The sequence below is a fragment of the Pholcus phalangioides genome, unplaced genomic scaffold (genome assembly GCF_987345545.1).
Source record: "Pholcus phalangioides strain wild (caught in Gottingen) unplaced genomic scaffold, Ppha-v1.0 ptg000027l_1, whole genome shotgun sequence".
Taxonomy (NCBI): domain Eukaryota; kingdom Metazoa; phylum Arthropoda; class Arachnida; order Araneae; family Pholcidae; genus Pholcus; species Pholcus phalangioides.
The window spans coordinates 8,646,246-8,656,457 of NW_028301617.1; the positions used below are offsets into that span (position 1 = coordinate 8,646,246).

The 10,212-nt window shown below is 35.9% G+C and overlaps 1 long non-coding RNA gene across 1 annotated transcript; it reads right to left on the reverse strand.

The window, feature by feature from the left end:
- Positions 1-4,873: 4,873 nt before the first annotated feature.
- On the reverse strand, positions 4,874-7,950 carry LOC149068357 (uncharacterized). Its single transcript, XR_016195182.1, has 3 exons — positions 7,768-7,950; positions 7,114-7,198; positions 4,874-6,240 (listed from the first exon to the last, which is right to left on the reverse strand). It is a non-coding gene; the product is annotated as an uncharacterized LOC149068357 (long non-coding RNA).
- Positions 7,951-10,212: the final 2,262 nt, after the last annotated feature.

Genomic DNA, 10,212 nt, shown 5'->3' on the forward strand with positions numbered 1-10,212 from the left:
TACGTTTCTGATACTGTTTACATTATTGGAGGGGGAGGGGGCCTCGTCAGTCGATCTGCGCTCTGATTGGCTGGTTGGGTCTGATGTTGGTGCTGATGATTGTTGTTGACTTTGAGCATCAGAGGGCATTGTGGGAACGTTGTCTGTGTCAGGGAAGAGCTCGCTAGGCATTATGGGAGCCTGCTTGATGCACGGTATTATGGGTAGGTTACTTTGTGTAAACGATGTGGCAACGGTTTTCACAAGAGACACGAGAGGATTAGGGTTATCTCCATGGGACTGGGAGCCATCTTGCTCATAAATGGAGTCCTGAGAACTGTCGAGAAAAGCAAAGGGGAATGCGATTGATTTCTTGTCGGGAGATGGGCTCATCTCATGGGGTCTTTTCCTTTTCCTGGATTTTTCCAGTCTTTTGGCAATACTTTCGGGAGATTTGTCAATTTGAGGCGATTTACGAAAATACAAGGCCATAATATGGCAACAAGGGTCTTCTTTGATCTTCTCAAAAAACTCGCACAGTCCCGATACGAAGGGAGCTGCTGTCTCGGTCTTGAAATCCTCATCACTATTCGCATAGTCGCTATATTTTGCAAGAAGGGTATCGAAAAATTCGGACGTATTACATGCTGCCTCCTCGAGGGCTCCTAGATCCGTTTGTTTATCAAAAAAATATCCCAGCCAGGGTTCGACTAATTCTAAAAAATCATTAATATCCCCCTCAAAAAGTTCGGTAAAATTATCACGAATATGCACAAATTTATCAACTATATTTCTGCCTTCAGCGGGGCAAAACCTGACCATTATGAAAAGCGCATAATTTTAAGTGACTCACCCGAGATAAAAAGCATCAGCCGGAAATGTAACGTCAGAGCATCTAGCGTAGACGGAGAGAGCTTCGTCGAATGTTTCCTATATTCTGATCGTGATCATCGGATGTACCAAGGTCGCGTAACGGCGAGGAGAGTTGATGAGTGGAATGTTTCCATGAATAACTATAATAATTTATATATAATAAATAAATTTGTTTAAATGTTGAACTTTACAAAACAAACTTCATTTTGCACTTCTGATTAGTTTATTCAGTTTAATTTGTAGATGAATGAAAAAATAATCAATTAATTTTGTGATTTAAAATTTTATAAATAAAATTCTGTAGAGTTCATGAACATTCATGTAGCATAATTACGTTATATAGATGACGCTTACATATTATTATTGTAAACTGTCTTTACTGCCATCTAGTGGTTTTATACCAATACATTTTCTCACAAAATGTTTCGTATATATATATATATATAGTTTGATAATTCTATCATAAATGATCCATGAAATAATTCAAAATAAACGGGAAAATATGTGTCGATATATCTATGGTTAATGCGCTCATCGATGCGATAGGAAATTTTACCTAGCATGATTCTCTTGTAAATTTTAGAAAAATAATTACATCATAAAACTCTGCTTATGCGGTACCTATGTAACCATACTTAATTACATTGCCGTGTTCCCTGTATTTTCCGTATTACTTGCAATCAGGGCCCACCTTGGGCGAAACAGGCGGGTCTGGTCATCTTTAGCTAGAAGGCCTCCCCACAGATTCGTGACGTCAGCGATAGTCGATAGCGGTTTGTTGCTATTTCCCTGTATTGCATTGATAGACACTCAGATTTTTCTTACATCTTGGGGGAGACATTTTACTCGATGAGATCAACTGCAGGATTATCATACAGTCGAACCTCGATATAACGAACTATGATTTAACAAATTAATCGATTCACTCTATTTGTATTTTCTTTAAAATTTTCTGCATACACATTTGTGTTAATCTGCGCCCCGATAAAACGATTTTTCTTGTTACAACGGAAAAAAAATTCGATTTTGAACACAATTCGTTATTATATATATATATTTATTAAATGTTTAAATCAATTTTGAATGGCAGCACATGGGGGGGGGGGCTAATTTAAAATTTGAAGTTGAGTATTAATGTGTTAGTTAAGAGGTATGCTGTTGAATGTTGAAGCTGAAATATTCATTGGTAAGCTAAAGAAGAAAACATAACAGCTAAATAGATTGATTGAATTTTTGTTTAGGATATACACATTTTAATATGAAGTAAATCAAGAACTCAATAAGAAAAACATTACATTTCAAGCATTCCTTTTATTGGTCTCATCAAAATTCAAACTCGTAAGTGAAAATTATGGAAACAAAAATATGTTACAATATTTTTGCCATTTAAAAATATTTTCTCATTAGGGCACATAATTATTCATATCAAAACAAAGAATTTCACTGAAGAAATAGAGAAATTATAACAAGTTAAACTGATAATAATAACAATGATTCCTAAAATTTGGGGAAATACAAACTAGTTCCGAGCAGCCAAAATTACAGAATGGAAAGAAAAATCAAGGCATGACTCACATATAAAAACAATGGTTTTTTTGAAAAGTCATGACGCACAAGAGATATCAAGATTATGCAATGAAAACCGAAACTGGAACAAACAAAGTATAAAAATAACATAGCATAATAATAACTTAAAAAAGCTTCATTTCCTAGCAGTTTTCTGTTTTTGATTGTTGCTCTCTCTCTCTGTAACAATTGTTTTTCGATTGTTTCATTGGTTTCTGTTTCATTTTTCTTAAGTTTACATATTGTGCCACCTGCTCTTTTGTTCATTTTTCGTTTTTATGCTTTTGTACATTTCAACAGGTGTTCTGCATTATTTTTTTGACGATTTTTCAAAAATGTATTTACAGCAGCCATTACAAGGTACGTAACAATAACGTCAGATTTGTGGCCATCACACAGAGAGGACATTCGCCATTTTTAACTACCTCTTTGTCTAAAAGAATATTCCTGGCCAGATCTCAAACCAGATGTCTGGTTGTTGACTTTTAAAAATCTGGTCTCCAAAGGGTTGGAGGGTTGTTGCGTGGGTGGGGGCCTGGATTTTATTCGTTGGTAAAACGAATACAAATGAAAATTTTTCATGGCACTCGCACCGGGGGATGACCGACAAGCTTCCAAGTCGGGGGCCCCCCATGTTTAGTGGTTTCATTTTGGGGCGCTGGATGAATCTGATTCTTTTTTGTTGTTTAACATTGTAGAATTTGCAACAGCGGAAGACCGAGGTAAATCCAGTCTAGATTCCCCACTAAAAATCTGCGTATTGTGTCCCTGCTACTGGATGTGGGGTCCTGGAAAAAAATTTCGTGGCCCCTCACGGGGGGGGGGGTATCCGACAAGCTTCCAGGTCAGGGTGTTGACAGGTTCTAATTCGGTGCCCCTGGATGTATGTCATTGATTTTTGTTGTTTAACATTGTAAAATTTGCAACACATCGGTAGCCCAAGATATATCCAGTGTGGCCCCCCCACTAAAATTCAACGAATTGAATCTGGGGACCCCCCCATGGGGATGTTTTCTGGAAGAACTTGATGAATCTGATTTGTTTTTTGTTGCTTTATTATTATTTTTATTAAAATTCGCTTCTTCAAAGCTGGTGCTTTCACACGTTCCTTTCCATAGCACGCAGATGAAGTGGGACGAAATAAACAAAATATGTTATGAAGAGAATTGGGGGGGGGGGGTTGGCCCCTAAAGGTGGCAGTATGATATAAAAGTGAATGTTGAGTTTTCTCTGATTACCCAAATCGAAATATATATATATATATATATACTAGCTATAATACCCGGCTTTTCTTCAATGAAGTTGAATCTCAATTTAAAACGAAAATTGTCACAAATCGAATTTTTTTCCGTTGTAACAAGAAAAATCGTTTTTTCCGGGCGCAGGTTAACACAAATGTATATACAGAAAATCCTAAAGAAAACATTGAATCTATTAATTTGTTAAATCAGAGTTCGCTGTATCGAGGTTCGACTGTATGATGATCCTGCATTTGTGATCTCATCGAGACAATTGTCTCCCCTACGATTTAACAAAAATCAGTGTCTATAATGCAAGGAAACAGCAACACACCGCTATCGACTACGGGGCTAACGAGAAAGAGAGGGCTATGGCACTCCGAGCAGAAACGACGATCACGTGACCAACTGGGTCCTAACTTTTTTTCCCTGTTCCCCCGTAACATGGCTTTCTTGCAAAACATCCTCTGCAATAGCCAAGTTCTTCCAACTTTGCAGAACATTCCCCGCGATCTTTCGCAGCATATAAATACGCATTCTGTTTGCAAAATATGTTCTGCCCAAAGGAGTTTAAAGAGAAAAAATGACATAACACTCATATAACGAAATATTAAGCTTCCAAGTCTTTCTACACAAATTTGAATGTCATTTTCCCTCAATTATTGGATATATTTTCTTCTTACTAGACAATTACTGTATACAAATCTCATGGCCCCCACATCCTGGAGCAAGGCTCCTAGGCGATATGGGGCCCCCAATGTCAAAGGTTGAGTCGACTGGTCTAATATATACACGCAATATATTATGCAAAAACCTCTGAATAAGACTGTTTTTTGAAAAATGATAAACACTGGAAGAATAAAAAAAAATTTTTTACCCTTGAAATTGGGATAACAAACTGCTGAAAATACACTGCACCGATTTACCTGCTTTTAATAGCTCATATGCACTTCATAAACTCTAGAAATATCTGGAAAAGAACCCTTCGAGTAAATTTTATAAGGTTCACTAAGTATTATATTCCAATGCATTTTCATAACCCTCAAATGACAATCTATTGGTCAAACACATACTGAAATAAAGTATATTTGCATTAGCGATTCAAGATCTATAGCTTAATTCTATGCAGTAAAATACAACTTTTTGCCCATTAAAGAAATTTTATAAACTGCTTATTCACTGTGAAAAAATACTGAAATATGAGAAAAAAAACCAGACAGATGTGTACAAAATTTTTATTTTTCAATAATTCAACGCATAATTTGTTACAAAGCTGAAGTTTCGCAAGAAATAAAAACCACCAAAGTGTTGAAGCTACCAAATACTACAAATGTAAACAACAATTTCGCAACAACCACAGTTGCTCCAATTTTCCTCACACCCCTCCCTCCAAAAAAAACCACTCAGGTGGGTGGGTTTCTAGATTTTAAAATGATAGAATGCTATCATTTTTGTCTTGAACATGGAGAATATTTATTTTTGTTTATTGTGTGCTGTTTTGCAACCTACTTTGAAAATTTTTCTAAACATGAGTTTGATCAAATATAATTTTTAAAAGAAAGTTTTTTCTAACTAAATTTTTCTAGAAATGAAATAATTTTGTGGGAGCATACTACCACCTTGATATCTTAAATCAGTGATTTTCAACCAGTGCTCCGCGGAAACCTTGGAGCTCCGTGTGCAATTTCTAAGGGCTCTGCAACGACTCGAGGAAAATAAAATAAATCAGTAAATTTGATAGATAAATAAAAAAAGGTCTACAGGGGTCCGCCATAGAAATTATATACAGAAAAGCGAGTCACAAAAAAGGTTGGGAACCACTGTCTTAAATAATGCTCAAAGGAAAACCTATCTTAAAGCAGTTCTGTGTGTTTGGGAATTCCAAATTATTCTCTACTGAAACTACAGATTCTGCTTCATAAGCTCAAAAACCAAATAAGAGTAATAATAATCTTTCAAGTTGTTTTAATTATTGAATGAAAAATGCACACCAAAATACAGTATAATATTTTAACGTTTATAAACATGGATGAAAAATACAGAATCTTTTCCAGAAGAGGAAAACGTCAACTACCGCACTTTCTTTCTGGAATAAACATTACTTACTTGAAATAAAGGGCCTTCAACTCACTCACAATAAAATGTCATCTTAAGAAAAAATAAAATGTCTTCTTAAGAAACAGTATCACAAAAATTGCAGATCACCGTAATGACATCTAGAAATTGATGTGCACGATTTGACACTCACAGGAATGAAATCACCACTCGAAACACTGGGATCAATTAGAAACGTAATACTTGGAACCACTGGAATGAATCTAAAACATCTTGCCATGCCCTAGTCGAAGATAGGGCCAGTGGGAATCTCGTCAATCAATCCATGCGCATCACTAATCAGATGACAAGGCATCAAGAGACCACAGGAGAGTCATAGCAACTCCAGTTGTTTAACCCGCACTCGATCACAGGCTCATCAGAAACATACAGCAACACGTCAGCGAGAACAACTACATAGAAGAAACCAGCATATCTTTCTGACAAGACAAAACTATTCTCAGATGCATTCAAACCTTCAGAAAGTTCCCTAAAAAACATTAAAAATAAATTAAGCGAAATCTCCAGGATTTGTTACAGATGTTAAAACATTGTCATAAAAGATACAATACACAGCAGGAAACAAAATCAGCAGTGTTTTTCAACAGGGCCTCCATGGGCCCTGTGACAATTATTTACTATTATTACACAAAGAACACATTTAATGCTGTGCAATTGTAATTTAGTACTTCAATTTTTTTGATATATAACACATTTTGGATTTCACGGGAAGGTAACATGGAATTTGCCCTTCGCTACAGGAGTCTGTGTTGTGTATCTTGACATTCACTAAGGGGTCCACTACATCAAAAAGATTGGGAAACACGCTCTACAGTACAAATACATACACTTTCAAAATGAACAAAGTATAAGCATATAAAATGTAGGCTAAGTTCTTACAAAAACTATTCAAACTTATTTTACTGTTCATTAATAAATGATTACACAAATGTGTATCAATGAAATCCGCATGAATATAATACTTGAGTGTAACTTTTACAGGGCGTTCAATCGAAGCGTTGATGAAGTGCTCGCGAGCATGAAATCAGACACGAGCATTGGGCACCTTGGTGCTTCTGGGAGAAGACTGCTAATGCGTAACATTTGCAAACCTGCTACACAACATTGCTGGGGCATTGTAACATATACAGTGGATCCCGCTTATAAGGTTTTTAAAAAATCTGGCATTGAAAAATATTGTAAGTGGGAAACCGCTTTGAATGTGGGAAATCTTAGTACTTCTAAGTAATTCTTATTAAGCATTATAAGCAAGAAAACATTATAAGCGGGATCGACTTTATACGGATAAACAGAAGAGAAAAAAAAATTTATCCAATATTGAATTTAAAGGAAAATTGCGTACTTTTTTTACTGTGAGGCTCCTCGCTTGGCGAACAAATCGTTGATCACCAACTTGCCACATACATCGCTTGGGCAGTGCAATCTATCTATAAACAGAAAAAATAAAAACCTATTAGCCAATATTGAATTTAAAGAAAAATCGCTTTTTTAGTTTCTTGAAATATGCAATAATAAAAAAATTATACACAATGCTAATAAAAAGAAACGATTTTACTTTCCTTAATATACCATTAAATTTTAAATTGATAAAACCACTCATCTTTTAAAATTCTATTTGCATTATACTAACCATAGCCATAATTTTATTTAAGTGATATGAGTGTATACGTGCATTTTATTTACATTATACTCTCATCATAGGCAAAAAATTTGCACCATACATGTGTATCAACGCTTTCCTAGATGATTTGAATAACAATTATCAGTTACGTTAGCCAAGCTGTTCATCATTTCATAAATAAATAAATTTGCGATTTAAGGTATAATAATTAAACTTAATTAATTATTATACCCCTACTGATTAGTTAAATCATGCAATTTCCATGTCAGAAATACGAACAGCTTCACACGTGGTAACATACACAATTTGATTTACTTTATACAGACAAATATGTTAAATTAATTAATTACAAAGATGGTAGTATTTAACACTCACCTGCATTTGCATGTTTCTCAGAAGCTAAAATTGGCAAAGATAAAATATTATAAAGCTTGTTTATTGGATCGCATATTCGAAGCACTGAAAAAATGCCTTCCTCTCATCAGCTAAAGCAAGCAGCAACACGAACGAGCAACGAAAAAAAGTAGGACCCAGTTGGTCACGTGACTTTCGAGTGCCGTAGCCGTCTCTTTCTCGTTAGCCCCGATCGACTATGGCTGACGTCACGAATCAGCGGGGAGACCTTCTAGCTAAAGATGGCGCTGACCAGACCCGCCTGCTTCGCCCAAATTGGGCCCTGATTGAGTAATACGTAAATTAAAATACAGGGAACACAGCAATGTAATGAAGTATGGTTATATAGGTATCGCATGACACTAAAGGGAGGGGGAGGAAACACTGGTCGATCACAGCACACACAAAGTATCACTGGTATTAGAACCAGCGATATTGCAAGAATTCATCTTGACTTGCACAGAAAGCCGTTGAAAAAACCGTTACGAACACCATTAAAGCGACGGTTGAAGCTGGCCACACCCGAATACCGTAGATCCTATTCAAAATGATAAACCAAACTCTGCAATCCCTTTTATTTGTGAAATGCCAAATATATTTTTTGACGAGATGTCTAGGACTAATTTGCACATTGTCTTAAATGTTTATGATCTGAAATTTACAAGAGAATGATGCTAGTGAAAATTTCCTATCGCATCGATGAATACATTAACCATACATATTTTGTATTACTTTCATGGATCGTTATCGATAAAATCAGCGTAATAGTATAAACGATATACGAAACATTCTATAATTTTTTCTCTTCCCGGCTTTGGTGAGAAAATGTATTGACATAAAACCACTAGATGGCAATAAAGACAATATACAATAATAATATGTACGCGCTATCTATATAACGTAATAAGGCTACATGAATGTTCACAAACTACAGAATTTTATTCATAAAATTAGAAATTATAAAATCAATCACAAAATTTTTTTTAATTTTTAAAAATTAGACTGAATAAACTAATCGAAAGAGCAAAAAAAAAGTTTGTTTTGTAAATTGCAACATTTAAACAAATTTATTTTTTATATATAAATTATTTTTTCGATGCGCGTTTTCAGAACGAACGAGCCTATTTCGTTGAGCTCCATTCTTAACAGTTTTATATTAAGTGAATCCTTTAAAGACGGAACCCCCTGAGAAAATGTATTTACCTCAAATGTATTTTTTAAACAAGGTATCGATTGAATGGGCTAAATTCTGAGGGTGGGGGGAATTAAACCCAGTATTTTTACAGGTGTTATCGAAATGGTGGCAGTGGCGTCGGAGCTGTGGGTGCACACTCTCTTGTAGAACGGGACAGAGCACCCACAGAATTGATTCTGGAATAAAAACCTCCTATATAGATTTCTGATTTTTTTCCCCCGTAAATATCGAACACGAAAAAAAAGAAAAACTGTCTGTTTTTCCGCTCTATGGCCGGGACCTGACTACGGCGTGGTTGCAGGCGGTTCAGGTTGGGGGGGGGGGAGGCATCATCTATAGTTTCATTCTGTCAACGCACAGATACAACTGCAACCGCTGAGCACGGTTTTGCCGACCGAGAAAATCCACATTTTTTTGGACGGTTGGGGCAACCGGAAAGCTGCCATCATGTATTACAAAGGTTTGAACAACCCTGATGACGGTTCGGCGGTTGCTGTCTTCCACTGTCTATTAAGTAGTTTGACAGGGAGGGTGATCCGATTTCGGATGCACTGGACGAAGGAATTGCTCTCCTTCTCAGGTTACCATAAAAATGAGGGGAAAAGACAAATTCGAAGAACTGTATGGTGAAGACAGAAGCTAATTGCGCTTTTGCACTGATAACAATAAAAAAAATTAAATTTTTCTAACTAATAAAATTTTTTTGCTTTCCTGCATGAGCATACATTAAAACTCGGTTATAATGACATTCATAAACTAACGTGATTACGCCGTTAAAACCGAGATATATATTTTAAAATAGCCAACTTCAGCTTGGCGAAAATAATTTAGCCAATCCCGAGTTGTCACGTGACATTAAAAAATAAAAAAACCCCGGTTGTTAACAACAGTGTGTGTTTCACGCGAAATTCCACGGTTGCTGATAAGATCAACCGCACCAGCCGAACCGTAGTGTGCCGGCAGCCTTAATATGCAACTTTTTGGAATTTTAAGAAAAGGTACCATAAAAAGCATTTGAACAATAAGGTTGAATTAGGAGAAAGTACAGATATTACAGTCGAATACTGTTAGATCGAAAATCTCGTTTTAACGAACTCTTTTCTAATTCCCCCGGATAAGTATACACAGGAACAATTCAAAAACCTGGAATCCCTTTATAACGAAATTTCGTTTACGTCTTATGTGACTGCGTTTTTAGTGAAAATCGCCGATATATTCTTCCTATTCTACCA